Source organism: Podarcis gaigeae (assembly GCF_964106915.1).
Source record: "Podarcis gaigeae genome assembly, chromosome: 2".
Classification (NCBI taxonomy): domain Eukaryota; kingdom Metazoa; phylum Chordata; class Lepidosauria; order Squamata; family Lacertidae; genus Podarcis; species Podarcis gaigeae.
The window spans coordinates 100,187,367-100,210,669 of record NC_139679.1 but is presented as its reverse complement, the minus strand read 5'-3'; the positions used below and the strand labels follow the sequence as shown (position 1 = coordinate 100,210,669).

Below are 23,303 nucleotides of genomic sequence, written 5' to 3'. Positions count from 1 at the left end.
GTAATCATGATTAGGCACAGCAACTAGTGAATCCACAAATGTGAGCATATATGTACATTTGGTTTTTACCTTTACATTGAGTACTCCAGTTTCCTGCACCAAAACAGAAGTTGCTGTTTAGAAATATCAACCTGGCTCTAAAAAGTTTAGTAAAATAAAAAAGTAGGTTGGCAGCTGGGAGCTTCTGTAGTGCAAAAAAAGAAGAAGAAAAAAGAGCGAGAGAAAGCCTGAAGGTGAAACCCGAATACAGTGTGGATCTGGCATGTATCACCAGTGGAGACCATGGACATCTTGCGGAAATAATTCAAAAAAGATTTCAGTGGAAGTTCCTTCGAAATAAATGTGGCTTAATAGCTTGCATACCATTTGAGAAATAGGAACAACAGATCACCAAACCAAAAACGAGGAGATAGAAGAAATGATGTGTTCCCCAGCTCATCTAGACTTTGGATTGCACTTTGTATGAGTAGTAGGAGTTACATATTCTTTACTTTCTTTCTCACTGAGGGAATTAAATAAGATAATAGGCAACAGTGGTTTTCCAGCTCTGTTTCTGTTGAATACCAATTCAGTAGGGAAATCACTCCACCTTGTCCGGAGGCCTGTGGCGCCTTGCTTTCTGTCTGAATTAAAAGGGTGACTAGATATGGCTGGGTACTGTAACTTGTGTGCCAGCAAAGGTTTTGAAGATTTGCTATATTTTGACCAGGAAAAAAGGAGCAGATAGCTGTGTTCTATTAATTATGAGTTTGTGCTTAAGAAGGTTGTCCTGAGCAGGACCCGCTAGTGAAGGGAAGAGGGGAAGGAAAGAGGCGGAAGAAACACGTCAACTGGATGTTATGAATAAAGCTCTTCTTAAGTATTATTAGAACCTATAGACAAAGGGGTAAATATAACAGGTGCAATGCTGAATATGTGTTAACCATGGTTAAGAGACACTGGATGTGGACCTTATTCACTCATCTCTAACAATGATTTAGTGCAGGGACCACCAACCCTTTTGGGGGCCAGTGAGCATATTTGGAATTCTCTGAATGTGCTGTGGGCTCCAGCCACAAAATGGTTTCCCTGAAGGCATGACATAATACAAAATGGCTAAGTGATCTTTATTGAGTTTATGGACTCCCCCTCCCCTCAACTAGTCCTGGGGAGTTTAAAGATGGGGCTTGAAGCTCCCCCCCTCTCTAAAATCTACTGCATCTGTCCAAATATTTCTGTCTCTTGAACCTATAACATAAAGACGTCAGTGGAACCTTTTAAAAAAAATCATGATATTTAAGAAATCATGCAACGGATGCTTTCTCCATAGGGTTCAAGCACAGAATGTTAAGCATGAATGCTGTTATCTGTGTACAAATGAACTAGTTTTTCATGGTTCTTGGGTTCCCCAAGGATAGATCCTAGGTATCTCCTCTGGTGGGGAGATAAGCACTTGATTGCCATGACTGGAAAAACTTCTCTTGAACTTGAAAGTGAATAAATGAGTCAGGAAGAAGTTGGGAGATGCTGGATTCTAAAGGAAGGGTGCACAACAAATGCATATCCTTGAGGGTTGCTTACACATATTTCAAAAAAGATGTATCACCATTGTAATCACATAAAACATTTTAAAACTTTTTGACCCATTCTCAGAAGTGGGTCAACTGTTGCTCTCCAGAGCTTTGTGACCCTCCTCCTCCTCCTTTCTACTTGTTCCCCTGCCTGCTCTGAGCATGCCAACAATGGCAAAGCAAAGACGGACTCCTCTACTTCCACTGTGTTTCCCCCCTCTTTGGGTGGTTCTGTGGACTAGGCTGAGAGGGCAGGGGAATTAAGTAGGAGTAGAGGACGGGGAGCAAAGATAGGGGGGAGTCCACAGAAGGCATCTTGCCCAAATGTCCCACTCCAAAACAAACTGGATGCAGCATCTGGATAAGAACATCTGACACCATTGTTAAGGCATCTGCAATGGCTGTTGACTACTGAGCCAGGTTCAAGGCCTGTATACTACTTAGGGGTACTGCAGGGATTGCCCAAATATCCCAGCTCGATCACCAAGATCATCTGCAGGAGTATCGTTGGTCGTCCCTGGAGTTCATAGAATCACAGCATTCTAACAGCAAGTAGAAAAAGAGCCTTGGCCCAGTCCTCTGGAATGCCCTGCCAATAGGGCTCCTTCTTTGCCAACTATTAAATGCCTGCTGAGCACTTTTAGGCCCGCCCTACAAATGGTGAACATTTCCACAAATGTGGGGCATATAGGAAGGTGTCAGCTTCCTTGCAGGCCTACTTGGACGATGAGTGGACTTACGTGATCCTTACTGAAGGTTTTTAAGCCAGAACTTATATTAGACAATCCCTGTTAACAGGATTGGCTTGGTTCAATTTCCAAAATGCCCACCTTTATTAGAACCAGAGGTCTGAAATAATTCACATGTCTTCTTTTTCATGAGACCCGTTGTGTGATTGCAACCACCTCTTCATTTCACCTGTCCCTGGTGTGGGAGTAAATTGCTGTTGTGACAGAGAAGTGTGTGTGTGTGTGTGTGTGTGTGTGTGTGTGTAGGGGAAGTTGCAGGTGGGAGGCATGAGGGAAGCAGGTTCTGATCAGCTATTGTGATGGAGTAGCAAAATTTCACGCATGAAAGCCAAAAACACAAAAAACACACACAAGATAAACAGGATTTGGTGAGAGATTGCATGTGACACTGGCCATAGTACTGAGGAGTATAACTGTTTAACACCATGAAGGGCAGTGGTGGTGAGAGAATCTAGCACAGCTGCTCACTGTTAATGGGCAAGCCAATAGGAACAACTTTCTTTCTGCTACCAACTAGAAGGAACTTACAGTTTTAAGTTCCCTCTTTCCTTCTGAGCAATCAGACAAATGTTCTGTTCCTTCCCAAACATTCTGAACCCTGTTCACCTGCTGAACAACCTCAGAAGCCACCGACAAATAAACACTTTACCATTCCCCCCACCCCCTAAGTAATGCCTCCTGATTTATGGCTGGTGTTTATTAAATCTAATCTAAATGAAACCTGCCAGAATCATTCTATCTGCACTGCTTTGCTCTCCCCTACCCCTGTGATAAGCGTACGTAGCATGGAAATCTGATTTAGAACAAGATTACAGACGCATAATCTCATTAACAATGACAAGCCCCATTGGCCCTTTCCCCTCCTTCTGTAGCCATCGCTCATCCAGCTCCTCAGGAGTCGTGGAACAATCACGGCTGTGATGAATTGAGAATCGCAGTGAAGCTTCAGCTCTGATGTGACCTTCCGCAGGCCTGTTTTGGGGAAGGTATCCGGTGGACTTTGTGCAAGTGGAAAAGCTTCAACAGAGTGATTCAAAGGGCCCCATTTGAAAAATGAATGCGGGAAAGGAACCAAGAAAAAATGACCAGTAACACATGTCTCTGAAATACTGGAATGGCCAGGTGCAGATAAGAAGAATACACCTTGCAAAGTTCCTGGATTCTTTCAGAAACCTTTATGCCTCATACTTGTATGCGGTGTTTTTTTATTATTAAAAAAAAGTTTAGAGATACTTTCATATTGACTCAAGATAATCACTATTTTATAGTTCAAATCAGGAAAAATAAATACAGTAAATGGACAAAAGCACAAAGATTCACAAAATGTTTAGGGGTATGCATCCCCCCCAGAAAAAAGCATTGCTTGTATGATTAGCTACTCTGGCAGTTTCCATTAAATAAAGAGCTCTATTGGACTATTCAGCTAACCATGCTGATCTGGTAACATGAAGCAGCTCTCTCTGTGTATATACAGTACCTGTAACCCTCCTGATGTTACTGGACTACAACTCTCATCGTTGTTGGCCATTGGCCATGGTGGCTGGGGCTGATGGGAGCTGGAGTCCAATAACACCCTGATGCACAAACTCCTGCTTATCCCACCTTTGCTACAGTAGTGGCCTTACATTAAAATCTAGTCACCCACCTAGCTTTCCCCTCTCAGCTTAGGATACAACCATAGGTGAACTAGTTACTGGCAGTAGGCTTTGGGCACTGAAGGTCCATGTGAGCATAGTGTTCAGCCATTGGGTCAGGTTATTTAATCAGTTGTTATTAAATCACCATTGATGAACACAGCACTTTACAAAGAAACAGCTGTGACAGATTTCTACCCTATGGAGGGGCAAATCTGCCCATTTCCTTTTTTACTCATTTTCCCACTCTGGAGTTCAATTCTCCATGTGTTCCATATCAGCTAGCAATTCTTTCAAACAGACGATTCCTTGTGGGAATTGGCATTTTAATGTGAATTCCCCCTATTGCACACATAATTCTATGCAATTTTGCCTAATACAGACACTTTTTCAAAGCAATTTTCCCTTGTGTCATGCATTTTTCCACAATATATGCATTTTATGCACCCATTATCCTATTATATGCAATTTTTTTTGCACATTACTTGGTCTGAGAACTGCATTGAAAATTTCAAAGAAGTGCCATTTCGAAGGATGGCTGTGTTTCAATTCACGTATTGTTTCAGAGACTACTGATTGGACAGGTTTGGGTGTAATTAATGAGACAGTGAATTGAATCTATCCCACATCCCTACTCTACCCCAAGGAATCAGCGGGGTGGGGTTGGGGAATGGAGTCATGGATAGGCAGAAAAAGAATATGTGGTTATCTTGCGTACTTTTGCATAGTTACAGTAAGTCATAGGGACTAGGGAGATAATCCAAAGGCTCATTGTGTGATATGCTGGGCTCTGATTTAACTGCATCATGTATTGGGATAGTCAGAGGCAATCTTGTGTTCCCATCAGCTGAAGCCCATGGATTCCATCTGCCTTACTTCCTGGGGAAAGTGCCCCCATATACCGTCCTCAGGAAACACATCAAGTGGCAATCTGGACCGCATTGACAACTGGCAGCTATGTGATGACTTCATCACTGGAGAAATCAGAATTGGAAGAATCTTTATTTGCATTAGCCACTAGCCATAGCAATGAAAGAAAACGAACTGAAGATAGATGTAATAACTTAACTACCCTAAATACATTTTGGAGGTTTACATCAGGAATCAAATAATAGATCTTATTCTAATTGCCTCCACTATTATTATTTTTTGCAGTTTTTGCTGTCACCTGGTTATCTTGATCTGCTATAAGAAAGGACACAGTAGCAATGGTTGAGAGACCTGGTATGGATCAAATCTTTATAAAGAGTGCAAGCTAGAAGCACATGAGCCACTGACTCAATACTGCCATCTCCACATGGACACAACCGTTCTTTCCAGCAGAATTTTTTGAAATTGACCCTTAAGTACAGATGAAGGCAGTGTATTTAATCTTGCATAAGTGAAAGCACATCTGTAATTTTGAACTGTTAAATTTTGCAAATAGGGTGCCAATGTGTCAAAATGACTAGGTGGGGGAAAAATCATACCATGGATAAAATTTCCTTATCGTGGCCAAATTGTTCTGTTACTCGATATCATATAGGTGCTGTCTAATTAAATTGCTGTATTTTTCCATGTATAAGATGCCCCCTATTTTGGGGAACTCCAAATTAAGAAAACACCCCTCAGCACTACCCGTGTATAAGCGGAGCCCCAATTTAAAACCTAATTTTTTGGTTTAAAAAACCTAGTCTTATACATGCAAAAATGCGATATTTGCCTTACTGAAGTCCAGTATCACTGGAAACTTTCCAATATATGCATTCAGTGTGAAGCCTTGAATGCTCAATGCGTCCCGGAGTGTGATAATCTCATCACAGCAGATTTGGGGGTTATCTGCAACACCGAACACATGCTTGGTTTTGTGGCCACAGATCTTTAAAAGTTGTCTGAAGCCACTTTGAAAGTGTTCCATTTAGAACATGTCAATATGATGCAGATGTACTGGGCACTTTGATCAAAAGAGGGGCCCGTAACGCCTGCAAAACGCCTGCTATAAAGTCCAGGATGAAGTCCAGCTCCTCACAAACTTTCCTACGGCAGTGTAAGAGCAAGGGTGTCTCGATACGTACGCTGCAGAAGTTTCAGCAAAAATGAGAAAGGCATCAATTTTAAGTTGCATGCTGGTTTATGGATATGCGAATTGCAAACAATACTCCTGGGTAAGTTATCTAAAGGTTAGCTAAACACTCTGGTGCCACCTACTGGACAAAAATCACAACAATGTTTTCCAGACTTTCCAGCATTTACAGGCATTCATTAGAGCAGGACGTAATAGACACATTGCAGAATAAGAAAATTGCAGAGCCAATCAGACACTCCCACTGATGCGTTTGCACCACGCCAACTAACAGTTTCTTTTGTGTGTGTATGTGTGTAAAGCTAGCTCTAAATGTCTTGGTCTTCAGAGGACATCTGAACTCTTCATTCTAAAAGCAGCTCCTTGACAGGGTGGGTATGAATTGTTCTGGTCATTTGGGTCACTGGGCCCCACACTGAATCTAGATAGGGAATGTCGGAACTTAAGATGTCTGCTGCTTCCTCCTGTTATTTCCCAATCTACGAATGTTCTCAAAGATATCAAACATCTAGAATTGTCCCTTCCAAAGTAATCTGTGTCTGAAAAGATTGTGCTGAGCACCCCCAGCACCTGAGAAAGAAGGAGCAAAACACAACGTAGGCAGCAAGACTATTCCTTGCTTTATCAGTGATTTGATAAGGCTTAGCAAAGAGAAGGAGGCTATTGTGTGTTCTCAAATGCTCGCGCATGTTTAATTTTAAGGTTGCACTTCAGTTTTGTCCAAGGTTATCTTGGATAACACAGGTGTAAAGAAGGGCCATTTCAGTCTTTCCTCAGATATGCAGAAAGAGAGAGAAAAAACTCCAGATATGAGATATTTTAACTTAGTTGACAGGTTGATAGAACAGAACTTAAATCTACCAATCTCTTGCAGAATGATGAATCGCCACGCCAAATAATACATGCGATTTGTAAGCACCTACACGGGAGGGGAGGGGAGCGTTCTCCCTTGTGCTTCAGGTTTTTGTTTATTTATTTGTTAGTGGGTTAAATTTATATCCCACCTTCCCACAGCTGGCAGCGAGAATACAAATAAAACACAACAAAAGAGGAATACAAGACAGAGCAAAACAAACACACAGAGAGATGTAAAATCAAGGTAAGGAAAGCATCGATAAAAACCATCAAATTAGCATCAATTATTACAACACCTGTTTGTGATCTTAGGGGCCAAAGGCCTTTCTAAATAAACAATGGCATATTTGCCTGTCTATGGAAGGTTCGTCGTAAAGGCCTACATCTGCGGCCAGCTCACAACTCATACTGTCAGTGGCCATCTACCTCTGAATCCCAGTTGTTGAGAATTGTGGGTGGGGGGAGTTGTGCTCAAGCCCTGCTTGCAGGCTTTCCATCAACATCTGATTGGCCACTGTGAGAACACAATGCTACATGGGACTTTGGCTTGATCCCTCAGTAGAGTTCTTCTCCTTCCTTTCTTACTGATTCCACACATAACAGCTCTCAGGGGTTCCTCAGGGGACAAAATTCTTTGAAAGGCTGGTTATTTACCAGTAAGTCCCCAGCTTTGTAACCACAGTATTGTGTGTGCTATCTCAGTTTAATGGGACAATGTTGAGGCAGGACTGATTTGCCCAGGGCCGCCCTGTATCAACCATGTGGAAGCCCCAGAATGTGTCCCAGCCTCCTCTGTACTGCACAAGCATTATGCACGGAAAAGGCGCAACTCCCTTTGCCTAAAAAAAGGGAAAGAATGACTGTTTGGCGAGTGTTGATAACATTGGCTCCTGCTATGAGTTATTTTTTTTAAAAAAAGAACCACAGCAAATATTCTTGCAGCATCCTGACCTTAACCTTGAATCTACCCAAGAACATGATTTTAAACACGGAGAACCTTGGCTTTTCTCTGCCCCAGAACTGAATCATGAAATGGCAGTCAACATTTACCGTATTTTTCGCTCTATAACACGCACCTGACCATAACACGCACGTAGTTTTTAGAGGAGGAAAATCCGTAGGCATGCCACCTGTAGGCATTCCCTCCATAACACACACAGACATTTCCCCTTACTTTTTAGGAGGAAAAAAGTGAGTGTTATGGTGCAAAAAATACGGTACTCCCTTTCTTGGTTTAAGCAGGAGTGAGGGCATGATATATTAAGCTCCTTCTGCAGACAACCATGCTCAATGTGTGGATTTCAGAGGAAGCAGATGGGATGTTGAGGGGAGGCGAAGCTATTGTGCAGCGCCACTTCTGCTTCAACTCAGAAATGGCCTACATGCAAGTAATGCAGAAACAGTTTGTGATTAGGCAAGGGATTACAAAACTGCTACCAAGCATCAGGCCTCCGGCAAGGCTTTCGGTGTAGCCCCACACATATTTCTACAAAAGAATTGGGTGCTATCAGAGACCGCTGTGAGAGGTGTCTTTAACTAGTTATGGAGGAGTCATAGCTTAGGGATCTGAAAATCCATATCTCTATCGGTGATTTTTAAACATTGAGATATGAGTTGCTCTGTGTTCCTTGATTCAATCTGTGTTTCAGTTGCCTAAGTGTTCTGTCTAAAACAAAGCTCTGAGTTCTCATTCACTCAGTTTAAGAACAGTCCGGTTTACGAACGTTTTGGTTTACAAACGCCTCAAAACCAGAAGTAGTGTCTTGGTTTGAGAACTTTACCTTGGTCTAATAACGGAATCTGAATGGTGGGAGGACACCAGCGGCGGGAGGCCTCATTAGGGAAAGTGTGCCTCTGTTTAAGAACGGTTTTGGTTTAAGAACGGACTTCTGGAACCGATTAAGTTCATAAACCGAGGTACCACTGTAATGGGGAATCTAAAAAATGGCTATAACTCTCCCTCCTTTTGGCCAAAGTCAATGACATTTTACAGGTACAGGAACTCTTTCAGGCACTTACCCAGGATTCATCTTTCCATTTGGAATGAGGCACAGCGGAGACTGCTGAGTCTTTATGATATATGGTTTATTTACTCATATAGACAGCCTGAGCCTATGATGGAGGGGTTCACAGTATTAACAACCTAAAGGGGTCTTGCTTCTCCCATATCCGCAGCCTATGGAATCAAAAAGAAATCAAACACCGTGTTCTGACTCTCACTCCAGTTTGCTGCTTTTCCTCTAGGTCACATCACTTCTAACTCTAAACTCTGGCTTTGTCTTTCTAACTATCTGCAAGCTGGGGAAGAGGACCCGCATATCTGGCATCTCACACAGAGCTCTTTTCCTTTGTTAACCTTAATGGCCTATCACTCAGGCTATCACCTCAACACAGGAAGCTAGCCTGAATTATATTTTAACACTTGCTGGATCCAAGAGTTAGAAGGATCTCACATATAGCCTACTTCTCCCCACCCCCAACCTCATAACAGTGCATTACGGTTAGGACCCATTGCCTCAAAATGAGGCATGCTTAGTTATGCAGCAATCAATTCTTCTGCCTGCAAATAATCATGTGAATATTCCTTAGATTATCCACATAAAGGGGGGAAATGTTCCCCTTTATACAGATCTATCTGGAACAGGAGATTGTCTGAAATTTGATTGATTGATTGATTGATTGATTGATAAGATAGATGATTAGATAGATAGATAAACTATTGTTATGACACTGTATTCACAGAATATTCTGCTCTTTCCTAGCTTCAGATAAAAGACAGATCTGTCAAACAACACTCTTCCAATTAAATAAATGAGTCAGGAAAGTGAATGACTCTTGGGTGCTAGCAAGAGGCACAAGGCAATTGGTGCCAGTTTGGTATGTGCATGCCCAGTTCTGGCTCCATTTGATGTCTATAACTCCACAGCTGTTTGTACTCTCAGGGCAAAATGACAACCCAAGTCCAGAGGTTGCTGTGGCTTCCAGAAAGATGACAGTTTTAAACAATTTGTTCCTAATTGAAAAAGGTCACATGAGGCAAGCTTTACAGAAGTTTACATAACAAAGCACAATTCTGTTCAATAAAATGATTAATTTCTGTCATTACACATCAAACAAAAAGCACTTACAAAACATTATTGTCTCTGCTCACATTGCGTGGCAAGAGGGCTTCCCGAGTTTCATTTTCAGTCACTGCCTCTTTTGACAGAGACTTAATTCTCTGGCATTAATTCAGGCTCAGGAATTTGTGAATGAGAAGTGAGTAGGCTGGCTTCTAAAGCGTGAGATATGTTGCACAAGCATTGTGGCAGGAAAAAGACAACAGCTCTTTAGAAGGCTCGGAGGGCTTTCGGGAGGACCAAGGCTGCAGAGAGAAAAATGCCCGAGGCGGACAAAGAGGCTATTGTCTGCCCTTTCATGAGATAACAGGCCATTGTGAAAATGATGGATTGCGGTTCTCGGGCCCTGTGGCCATATCCAGAATAGTAGGTTGTGAATGTACTTGCAGGATTGCCCAGGCTGTGGTGGGATAAACCATCTCAGTCTAAAATGTGTCTTGTCTCCACCTGAACAGCATGGTTGTGGCTGGCCCAGTGGCATGGACACATCTTGGCTTCTTGTGCTGCAGGCAAAGAAGCACTTAGTATGGACTACGTATCTGGAAAACCAGAAAATGATCTGCTGTCATGCATAAATCAGGAAGGCATCCCTGCATGCTGATCTTCAGCCAAGTGTGCTAGCAGAGTTAGATGTGCTGAATGGCACATCCAGACCCGGCCGAGCCTTCTCGTTGCCAAATGTGGAAAAGCTAAGTTCCTAACTCCATTGAATAGCTCCTTCTTTCTAGAAACTCCTGAATCTTCCTCCTTTCCCCATTGCTTTTCCCCTGGCATGCCTTCTCTTCTGGGGCTAACAGGGCAGGGAAGTTTGCACACAAACCAAGCTATAGAATGGAGGAGTGGCAATAAGTATTTTGAAAAAGTAAATGTGGGATTATAAAAAAAATATTAAATTGTCCAGTAGCACCTTAGAGACCAACTAAGTTTGTTCTGGGTATAAGCTTTCGTGTGCATGCACACTTCAGATACACTGAAACAGAAGTCACCAGACCCTTATCTATAGTGGGAGGGTGGGGGTGGGGTTTTTCTCAGGAGGGTAGTAGGAGATGGGTGATTGACTCAATGGGTGTGGTAAACCTGTTGACAAATGTTAACGACTGCAATTAGTCCTACAGGAAAAAGCAAAGGATAGTATGCAGAAGATTAGCACATGTAATGAGACAGGAATCCAATATCTCTCCAGGTCTCTCCATAGTTTTCAGTTTAGTGATAAGTTGTAATCCAGCAACTTCTCTTTCAAGTCTCTTTCTGAAATTATTTTGTATTAAGACAGCTGCTTTGAGATCCTGTATTGAATATCCTGGGAGACTGAAGTGTTCTCCTACTGGCTTCTCTGTCTTGTGATTCCTGATGTCAGATTTATATCCATTTATCCTTTGGCATAGGGTTTGGCCTGTTTGTCCAATATAGAGAGCTGAAGGACCCTGCTGCTATTTGATGGCATACACAATGTTAGAAGATGAGCAATTAAATAGGCCTGAGATGGTATGTTTGATGTTGTTGGGGCCAGTGATGGGTGTATGTGGCAGCAAAGTTGGCATGTGGGTTTATTGCAGGCTCTGGTACCAGTGTCACTGGACAATTTTTTTATATATTTCGACGCCTTCAGACCAACACTGCTACCTACCTGAATCTAAATGTGTGATTGTGACTATTTGAACCATACAGTTGGAAGAGAACTCTTCCAACCCTCTGATCAAAGCCACATCCCTGACAGATGGACAACTTGAATACCTCCAGAGAAGGAATGCTGACCACCCCTGAGATAGTCCGATCTGCCTTACTGTTAGGGAGCTTCTCCCGATGCTAATTGAAAAGCTGCTTCCCTGAAATGTCCACCCATTGTTTCTAGTCCTGCCCTCTGGAGCAACAGAGAACAAGCCCGTTCCATCTTCTGCATGATGGCCCTTCAGCTATCTGAAGGGCAGCTCTCATGCCTCCTCTTAATCTTAATGTAATGTTTAAAATGTGACTTCCAAGGTGCAGCCTAAAATTCAAGACAGGTCAGGGTCTCCGCCCTGTGATTTCTCAGCTCATAGATTTCGCAGAATTGTAGAGTTGGAAGGGACCCAACAGGGGCATCTAGCCCAACCCCTTCAACGCAGGATCACAGCTCATGTTTCAGTGCACTTTTTCTCTGGCTGCTCTCTTCTCCCTTTCCTCTCCCAACTGTCCCCTTGGCACTTTTCCTTTGAGAATTCTACCTGCAGTTCTCTTCCCTGGACTGTGGCACCTTTGGCTTCAGTGATGGCAGAAGGTGCATTTGGATGAAGGTGGCCGATGGTTGATTAGAGAGCAGAAAGCAGATTGAGGAGCAGGCCTATCACGGGCATCTATCGATCTATCATCTACGTTTCCACCCAGCACAGATGGACAGATAGATCATTTGTGTTGCAGTTATGAAACCCTAAAAAAACCACCAATGTTCCATTCTGCTCCAGAATCCTCAGGCTGTTTACAGTATCTCTCTTCTTAATGGCTTGGCTGGGAAGCCGTCAAAACAAGTCATTAAACTGTTGGATTTAATGCCATTGCAGGGGTTGTATTTGAAAGCCACATCATGGTTAAAGAGAGTGAGAGAGTGAGATTGTATACAAGTGTATTGTGATAAGAAAAACACTCAACTGTGCCACATTATCAAAATGGGCAACACAATACATTTTGACTCATTAAAATGAAGTAGGTGTGCATTGCCTTTGAAGTTCCTGAAGAGCAACTATTCTCGATAAGAGAGGCTCATTAAACTTTCGGGAAGCTGTTTGCGAACACAGGGTGCTAATCTACAGAAGATAAGGAGTGTAACCTTTCACTAAGGGCCTTTAAAAAAACCACACACAACCCACCTTGTCTCAAGCCTTCTCCTGTATTTCATCAAAGGCTTGATGAGGTGGGGGGGGGGGTGCTGTCTAATCTGTTAAAGAGACCAATCTAATCTGTCATTATTAAACACTTTTATGGAGGAAAATGCTTGCAACACTATCCATCTCGCTATCTCAGAACATGGAAGCAGACAGAAAAAAATCTCCCCCGAAATGGCTAACAGTAAGCAATCTGTTTTCCTAACTACACAGTTTAGCTTGTAGTGCAAGAGGACGCAAGTAGAATAAATACAATTAATACCGCTCAGATTTCTTGCTGGAGGTGTGGAAGTTGTCAAGGAAATGTTGACGTGAATATTGTGTGGGGAGAATGGAGCTGAATGATAATGCGGCCAGCTTCCCTTGCCTTTGTAACTTTCAAAGTCAGTCTTTGGAATGTGGCTTTTCCTTACCAGGTGGAGCAGCTGGAGGTGCATGCTGAACGTGTAGTTGACATTGGGTGCCATGGGAATCCTAGACCGAAGAAGCTCCCCTGGCTCCCAGTTGTGAGCAACTGGGCTTATTATTTTTTTTAGGGGCCCCAGTGCAGCTCCACCAGCTGGAGCAGCTGGCAAAGCTGTGCTTGTGAAAGACTTCCATCTGTCGCTAGGCATGTTTCTAAGGCCATATCTGCCTAATATCAGTTTTATACTGCTTTGCTGTCATGGATTCTTCCCCCAAAGAATCTTGAGAAACTGCAATTTGAAGAGGCACTGTGAGTTCTGTTAAAGATCATTCCCTTACCTGCTCAGACAAGGATCCTTACTGGGCTCCCAGGGATTGGATTGGATTGATCTTTATTACGGCCATTGGCCCGTCACACGACAGTTTCCCATACCACCATAATGTACTTGAACCTCCAAATTTAAAACCGCCAAAACTTAGAAAAAAACAGACAAGAACCAAAGCAAAACAAAAACAAAAGACCAACATCATACATTACAATAAATTTGTAACATAAACATCGCCCTCTGCTCATAAATTAATAGAAGACATCAATGGTGATATCACCTAATTACATCCTAAAACATAGATCATGGTTTAAAGGGATTATCCGAGCCACACAAGAGTCCGTTTCTCTTCTTTAGGGATAGGACGCTGATCAAGAATCTGGCAACCATGAGTGATCTTAGGGGGTCATCATCATTTAATAGATATCTCAGTTTGGCTTCAGTCGTATCATCGGCAATTCCCTTAAGATATTGAGCAAGAAACTTGCTCCTGGCCGATAAGTGAAAAGCACAATCAAGAATTATGTGATGCAACGATTCCGGTGCCCCACAATTACAATCACATAAGAGCGATATCTGTCCATTGGAGAATCTATTTCTCAGCACGTTCGATGGGAAGGTGTTGAATCTTGCCTTTACAAAGGCATATCTATGAGCCGAAGAAGTTAAGGAATTCAAATAGTTTGGGAGCCTTAAGAGGGGTAATAAACCAAGGTTTAGAGGTGAGCAGGTACCATTGCCCAAGACCATTTTCTGCTGCAAGTCCATCTCCTCTAGTTTACAGGTTACTGTTCTTTTAGCTGGAACTATTTCCTGCTCTAGTAATTTGGATGGGGAGATTCCCATTGCCGTAATTTTCAGCTGTAAATTTTTAACCCATGGGCTCTGGAAATCATCTCTCCACATACATTGTATCAAGTACAAGTTTGGGAGATTGTGCCATAGAGATAACCAGTGACAAAGTATGTGCTTCCACAGAGCGTTTTCCAGGGATACAGTGTTAAGTCCCATGCGTAACGCTGTATTACTTACACAGTTGGGCAGTTTCAATATCCCTCTTAAAAACTGATTTTGAATAACCTCTAGGTGAGATAGATTGACAAAAGTCCCCCAAATTGAGATGGCATAAGCAATTGTTGGAATCACCTTGGCCTTGAAGACTTTCAACGCCGATGGGATATGAAGGGCCCCATCGGTGAAGAAGAATCGCAAGATCGCCAAGGAGATAGCTTTGGCTCTATTTGTAACATAGGCTACATGGGCCTTCCATCTAAGGTTATGTTGTAACCAAACTCCCAAATATTGGAATTTATAGACTTGTTCGATGGCTCTCCCATCAATTTTCCAATTATGGAGTTTCCGGCTCTTTGACAAAACTAGTATCTTAGATTTTCCATAATTAATTGTAAGGGAATTTGCATTACAATATGATCCAAAAATTTCCAAGGCCCTCCTGAGACCTACTCTAGAAAAGGAAAGGGTGACTGCGTCATCCGCATATAGTAACAAAGGGCAGCGATAAGGTGCTAGGCGGGGTGCATGAATCCTTTCTTGAGCCTCTATTAGGGGAGTCCTCATGTCGCTTATGAACAAATTGAACAGGAATGGAGCCAATATACAACCCTGTCGGACACCTCTGTTAATGGGAATTGAATTGGTGAGATCACCTTCCGGGGTGAATCTCACTCTAGCCGCTGAGTTCTCATGGAGTTTGATTATTAGCCAGAGAAGCCTTCTGTCGGTGCCCCAGCGGGTGAGTTTTTCCCAGAGGATGCTCCTGGGGATACTATCGAATGCTGCCCTTAGGTCAATGAATGCCACACAGAGTTGGCCACCCTTTGGGGTGGAATATTTCCAGGCAAGATGCTGTAAAATTAGAATATGATTAATTGTTGACTGTTTTGGGCGGAATCCAGCTTGTTCGGGCCCAATTAATTTTTTCTCTTCGGACCATTGGATAAGTCTGTTCAGCAGGAAGCGGGCATACAGTTTCCCCACTATTGAGAGCAGACTGATATTTCTGTAATTCTGGGCTCCCAGGGAAAAAGAGAACAACTATTAGATCATTGTAAGCCTGTAGGGTAGACATCCAACAGGGACATTTCTTCAGCATGAGAAAGGGCAAGTGTTCAGGTTTAGGGACAGAGTCATGTAACAGATGTGTGCTTTATACTGGAGGAGTAGCAATTGGCGGGGGTCCTCCTGTTATTTATGAAGCAGTCTATGGTTGTCATTAGTGTATGCGTACTATACAAATTAATACACGGAACATTCAATAAAGCTGTCCATACATTGCAAGCTGGGGACTGCATAAGCATTCTGCTAAACTCAAAAGGGCAAAAAGGTAGGTCATATGGAATTGAGATAGCGCAGTTTCAGATAATGAAGGTGAAAATAAACACCAGGGATTGTGCTGCACGTTACAATGGAATAAAGGTGCCGGAATGCTTATTTATTCATTTCGGGTCGGGGGGAGGAACCCTGTTTAATACCATTCCAAATAACCTTAACCTGAAATGAATTAACATACAGATTGTGGTTAGGTTACATATATATCATGTCCTATCAGCACCCCCAGTGGATGGAAAGACTTTAAGAAAATGAGGCTTAAAGAAAGATTTGTGGGCTCCCCTCTTCCCAAAGCATTCCCACATAAATTCCAAATGAGACCGTATTTTCTGAATGCAGTAATTTCACTGCCGTTTCAACCAACCAATTAATTTTAGAAATAGAGGTATTTAGCCTTAGGGAATTCTTATCAGTGCTGCTATATTTATTAACTGTTCAACTGACACCCTGAGGGGATTTGTGGAGTGGGGGAAGCAGCGGTTCTCCTAAGATTATTACAAGGCACTGTTTTTATTTATTTTTTTATTTATTAAAAGCGGAGCGAAAATTGCGCAGGATATGAAAGATTTTACTAATCTGCAGTCAGTCGACTAGCTGCTGTTTATATTCTGGGGAAATCACACCCAGGGCCTTTTTATGCTTGCGTTACCGTGTGTTATCTATGGCAAGGACTCTACATCTTGTTTTTGAAACGGGGAAATATTTGAATTGTATTATCACGCAGAAGAGTCCTTGGGAGGCTGTTACCATGAAAAGTGCAGCAAAGGAACGTAAACCAAAGCAGGAATCATTAGTATTATCACTATTACATCTAAGCCACCCATCATCAGAGCCAGGGCAGGTTACAACAATATATAAACAGAATCTATCTATCATCCATCCATCCATCTATCATCTATCTATCTATCTATCTATCTATCTATCTATCTATCTATCTATCTATCTATCTAATCTATCATCTATCTATCTATATCTATCTATCATCTATCTATCTATATCTATCTATCATCTATCTATCTAATCTATCATCTATCTATCTATCATCTATCTATCTATCATCTATCTATCTATCTATCTATCTATCTATCTATCATCTATTTATCTATCTATCTATCTATCTATCTATCTATCTATCTATCTATCATCTAGGTTGGTTAGAACATGATAACACCAAGGTTGCAGGTTCAATCCCTGTATGAGACAGTTGCTGGGGGTTGGACTAGATCAGGCACCCCCAAACTCAGCCCTCCAGATGATTTGGGACTACAGTTCCCATCATCCCTGACCACTGGTCCTGTTAGGGACCCAAAACATCTGGAGGGCCAAATTTGGGGGTGCCTGGACTAGATAATCTGGATGCCTTCCAACTCTATGATTCTATTTCTAGGATACACATATATCTAAGGTAAAACACCAAGGTAAGGAGGTGTGCCTTCAATACACAACAAAAACTGAAAACGCCAGACACACCTCTGTGGGTAGGGAACTCCACAACTCAGGGGCTACTACAGAAAATGACCTGTACAGGGCCACTGTGACCCACAGCCCCCAAACCCCAGACTTTACCTTCTCTCCCCTTTGTGCTTTCCGGGGCAGGACTCTGAATTGCATGGAAACAGCTCCTTACATACAGGCAAGATCCACACATGGAAATCAGGGAGAGACATCATTATTATTGCTCCCTTGCTCCATATTGAATGAGACTGCCTCGTGAGAACACCAGCTGGAAAAGATTTAGAGCAGAGGTGGCGAACCACCAGCATGCAATGCATAACTTTGGAATTCATTGCTGCAGCAAATTGTGATGGCAACTAGCATAACCACTTTTTATTAAAAAGTATGCATATGTATAAGACTTTAGACTGCCTGGTCTAGGGAGGCAGTTAGCCGCTAAGGGAAAGGAGGTTGTTAGCCGCTTTGAGACTCCTGAAGGGGAGTGAAAGGCGGGATATCAAATCCAAACTCTTCTTCTTCTTCTTCCCCCTGACCTACAGACTCCCTTGGGAAATAGAATATCACTTACATAGTGATATATCTATTCACTGTGTAAGTGATATATCTATTCCCCAAGGGAATAGATACTTCCCACCCACAAACCTATGTCCCCACTGTGGAAGGACGTGTGGATCCAGAATTGGCCTCCACTTACAGATACACCGTTAAGACCAAATGGAGCAAACAGCACGCAGACCTAGTGGTGGGAGGAAAAAATCCTTAAATAAGAGACACGGGGGAATGATTAATGGACTTCAATGTCTGTACACTAATGCGCAAAGCATGGGAAATAAACAAGATGAGCTTGAGCTCTTGGTACAGCAAACTAAATATGACATAATAGGCATCACTGAAACCTGGTGGGATAAGTCCCACGATTGGAATGTAATAATGGAGGGATACAATCTATTTCAGAGAAACAGACCAGACAAGAAAGGAGGAGGAGTGGCGTTATATGTCAGGGATGTGTATACCTGTGAAGAGATCCAAGATTTAGAACCTCAAAGCCAAAGTGAGAGCATTTGGGTCAAAATTAAGGGAGAGAAGAATAACAGTGACCTCATTGTGGGAGTTTACTATAGATCCCCAAGTCAAACGGAGGACATAGATGATCCCTTCCTAGAACAGATGGCCAAGCATGCAAAAGGAAGGGATATAGTAGTAATGGGGGACTTCAATTACCCGGATATTTGTTGGATGTCAAACTCAGCCAAGAGCATAAGGTCAAACAGATTCCTCACTGGCCTTGCAGACAACTTCATTGTCCAGAAAGTGGGAGAAGCAACAAGAGGAACAGCCATTTTAGATCTGGTCCTAACCAATGTTGATGACCTGGTTAGTGGGGTAGAAGTGGAAGGATCATCAGGCGCGAGTGATCATGCTCTTCTGAAGTTTACTATACAGTGGAAAGGAGCAGCCAAGCATACTAGCACTCAATTTCTTGGCTTTAAGAAAGCCGACTTCATAAAACTTAGGGAAGTGCTGGGTGAGATCCCATGGACAGTAATACTAAAAGGAAAGGGAGTTCATGATGGCTGGGAGTTTGTTAAGAGGGAGATAGTAAAAGTACAACTTCAGGCAATACCAATGAGACGGAAACATGGAAGGTGCCTAAAGAAGCCAGGGTGGCTATCTAAAGAACTTTTAACTGAGTTAAGATTTAAAAAGGATGTGTACAAAAAATGGAAAAGGGGGGAAACCACCAAAGAGGAATTCAAACAAATAGCCAGCACGTGTAGACACAAAGTCAGAAAAGCTAAAGCACAGAATGAACTCAGGCTTGCTAGAGAGGTTAAAAGCAACAAAAAAGGCTTTTATGGGTATGTTCGTAGCAAAAGGAAGAACAAAGAAACCGTGGGGTCACTCAGAGGAGAAGATGGTGAAATGCAAACAGGGGACACAGAAAGGGCTGAACTCCTCAATGCCTTCTTTGCCTCAGTCTTCTCCGATAAAGAAAACAATGCCCGACCTGAATTTGGAGCAAATGATTCAGCAGAGGAAACACAGCCCAGAATAACTAAGGAGATAGTACAAGAATACTTGGCTAGTCTAGATGCATTCAAGTCTCCAGGGCTAGATGAACTGCATCCAAGAGTATTAAAAGAACTGGCAGATGTGATCTCAGAACCACTGGCAGTCATCTTTGAGAATTCCTGGAGAACAGGCGAAGTCCCGGCAGACTGGAGGAGGGCAAATGTTGTCCCTATTTTCAAAAAGGGGAAAAGAGAGGACCCAAATAATTACCGCCCAGTCAGTCTGACATCAATACCAGGGAAGATTCTGGAGCAGATCATTAAGCAAACAGTCTGTGAGCACCTAGAAAGGAATGGTGTGAATACCAATAGTCAGCATAGATTTCTGAAAAATAAGTCATGTCAGACTAACCTGATCTCGTTTTTTGACAGAATTACAAGCCTGGTAGATGAAGGGAACACAGTGGATGTAGCCTACCTTGATTTCAGCAAGGCGTTTGACAAGGCGCCCCATGATATTCTTGTAAAGAAGCTGGTAAAATGCGGTCTTGACTATGCTACCACTCAGTGGATTTGTAACTGGCTGACTGACCGAACCCAAAGGGTGCTCATCAATGGTTCCTCTTCATCCTGGAGAAGAGTGACTAGTGGGGTGCCATAGGGTTCTGTCTTGGGCCCGGTCTTATTCAACATCTTTATCAACGACTTGGATGATGGACTCAAGGGCATCCTGATCAAATTTGCAGATGACACCAAACTGGGAGGGGTGGCTAACACCCCAGAGGACAGGATCACACTTCAAAACGACCTTGACAGATTAGAGAACTGGGCCAAAACAAACAAGATGAATTTTAACAGGGAGAAATGTAAAGTATTGCACTTGGAAACGATGGCCTGGAAACGATGCCTTATGAGGAACGGCTAAGGCAGGGGTCTGCAACCTTTAAGACAAAAAGAGCCACTTGGACCCGTTTCCGAAGAAAAAACAACAACTGGGAGCCGCAAAACCATTGCGACATTTAAAACAAATATAACACTGCATACATTGTTTCTTAGCCCAATGTTATCCTCGTCATTATAAAAATAACTTTTTTGACACTTTTTAATTATTTTTTGTTTGACCCCTCAGAATTACTCCTCCTCATAGAAATAAACGTTATATTAACAAGTTACCTTTTTTTGAGTGTGTGTTCTTCACTCCCCTTCAAAACAGTAGCTGCAAATTGCAAAGCAATAGCAGCAAATCAGCCAGCAACAAAGACATGCTATATACCGTATTTTTCGCTCCATAGGACGCACTTTTCCCCTCCAAAAATGAAGGGGAAATCTGTGTGCGTCCTATGGTGCGAATGCAGGCTTTCGCTGAAGCCTGGAGAGCGAGAGGCATCGGTGCGCACCGACCCCTCTCGCTCTCCAGGCTTCAGGAAGCTATCCGCAAGCCTTGCAAGCCCGGCGGGAGTTCCCACAGGCTCACAAGGCTTGCGGGCAGCAGCCTGCAGCCCCAGCGAGTGTCCGCAAGCCTTGCGCGCCTGGCGGGAGCTCCCGCCAGGCGCGCGAGGCTTGGGGCGGCAGCCTGTTGCTCGAAGCACAGGGAGCCCTCCGGAGGGCTCCCCGTGCTTCAGGCGAGTGTCTGCAAGCCTTGCGCGCCCGGCAGGAGCTCCCGTCGGGCGCGCAAGGCTTGGGGCGGCAGCCTGTTGCCCGAAGCACAGGGAGCCCTCCGGAGGGCTCCCCGTGCTTCGGGCGAGTGTCTGCAAGCCTTGCGCGCCCGGCAGGAGCTCCCGTCGGGCGCGCGAGGCTTGGGGCGGCAGCCTGCCGCCCGAAGCACGCGGAGCCCTCCGGAGGGCTCCCCGTGCTTCGGGCGAGTGTCTGCAAGCCTTGCGCGCCTGGCAGGAGCTCCCGTCGGGCGCGCGAGGCTTGGGGCGGCAGCCTGCCGCCCGAAGCGCAGGGAGCCCTCCGGAGGGCTCCCCGTGCTTCGGGCGAGTGTCTGCAAGCCTTGCGCGCCCGGCAGGAGCTCCCGTCGGGCGCGCGAGGCTTGGGGCGGTAGCCTGCCGCCCGAAGCACAGGGAGCCCTCCGGAGGGCTCCCCGTGCTTCGGGCGAGTGTCTGCAAGCCTTGCGCGCCCGGCAGGAGCTCCCGTCGGGCGCGCGAGGCTTGGGGCGGCAGCCTGCCGCCCGAAGCACAGGGAGCCCTCCGGAGGGCTCCCCGTGCTTCGGGCGAGTGTCTGCAAGCCTTGCGCGCCCGGCAGGAGCTCCCGTCGGGCGCGCGAGGCTTGGGGCGGCAGCCTGTTGCCCGAAGCACAGGGAGCCCTCCGGAGGGCTCCCCGTGCTTCGGGCGAGTGTCTGCAAGCCTTGCGCGCCCGGCAGGAGCTCCCGTCGGGCGCGCGAGGCTTGGGGCGGCAGCCTGTTGCCCGAAGCACAGGGAGCCCTCCGGAGGGCTCCCCGTGCTTCGGGCGAGTGTCTGCATGCCTTGCGCGCCCGGCAGGAGCTCCTGTCGGGCGCGCGAGGCTTGGGGCGGCAGCCTGTTGCCCGAAGCACAGGGAGCCCTCCGGAGGGCTCCCCGTGCTTCGGGCGAGTGTCTGCAAGCCTTGCGCACCCTGCAGGAGCTCCCGCCGGGAGCTGCTGCTGCTGGGAGCCCCCACAACCCCCGAAAGAGGACTCGCTCCAGAGATCCTGGCGGCTCCCAACCCGGGGTCGCTTCACCGCGCGGGGCAACAATGAGTGAAAGGAGGCGCACTAAAAACAATGGCTCACGGGGAAGGCGGGCGCGTGCCGCTCGGCCCTTGGGGAGCCTTCCTGCTGCCGCTGCCCTGCGCCCAACTCGCGAGGAGAGTGGCGCTGCCTTCTGCTCTCCGCCGCCGCCTCACAGATGACAGCGACTGCACAGGAACAAAGGAAAATGCGCCTCCTCCCCTCGCCTCCACCCCGGAGCCGCGGCAAAGGCGTTAAAGAGCCGCATGCGGCTCCGGAGCCGCAGGTTGCCGACCCCTGGGCTAAGGGAGCTGGGCATGTTTAGCCTGGAAAAGAGGAGGTTAAGGGGTGATATGATAGCCATGTTCAAATATATAAAAGGATGTCACATAGAGGAGGGAGAAAGGTTGTTTTCTGCTGCTCCAGAGAAGCGAACACAGAGCAATGGAGCCAAACTACAAGAAAGAAGATTCCACCTAAACATTAGGAAGAACTTCCTGACAGTAAGAGCTGTTCGACAGTGGAATTTTCTGCCAAGGAGTGTGGTGGAGTCTCCTTCTTTGGAGGTCTTTAAGCAGAGGCTTGACAACCATATGTCAGGAGTGCTCTGATGGTGTTTCCTGCTTGGCAGGGGGTTGGACTCGATGGCCCTTGTGGTCTCTTCCAACTCTATGATTCTATGATTCTAAGACTGTGTTCATGGGAAACAATCTTACACGGCCACGAGCGATCACCAAAGAAGAAGAAATATCACTTATGCAGAGGTGTTCTCTCTATTATCTAAGGACAGAACTTCCACCTTCTACTCCAATGCATGATAAACTTTTTCCCTAGAGGCATATAATACACCTGAGGATATCCTGGAAGACATGACTTTGGTGCCACGGGAGACAAAGTTCTGGACCAGGCAGACCTTTGGTCTAATCCGTTATGGTGGTGATTCTTATGCTTCACTCAAACTTGAACGCAGGAACATAGGGAGATGTCAGACCATTGATCCCTCTATTGTCTACACTGACTGGCAGTAGCTGTTTTGCATTTCAAGCAGGGGCCATTCCCAGCCCTACCTGAAGATGCTGTGGATTGAACCCGGGACCCTGTGTGCGCAAAGCAAGTGCTGTATCACTAAACCCTTCCCTTCCTGAGCTCCCTTTATTTGCACTTCTCCAAGCATAGGACTCTTATTAACTATATAAAGTACAGTCATACTGTCTGTTTAGAACAGGGGTGGGGGACCATTTTT

At 44.7% G+C, this 23,303-nt stretch overlaps 1 long non-coding RNA gene across 1 annotated transcript in view; it reads left to right on the top strand.

Moving 5' to 3' along the window:
- LOC310838267 overlaps positions 1–8,070 on the top strand; it is a 466,315-nt gene extending 458,245 nt beyond the window's left edge. Inside the window, exon 2 of the long non-coding RNA XR_014560871.1 lies at positions 7,890–8,070. This is a non-coding gene — a long non-coding RNA (uncharacterized lncRNA). The remainder of the gene's footprint in view (positions 1–7,889) is intronic.
- The last annotated feature ends 15,233 nt before the right edge of the window (positions 8,071–23,303 follow it).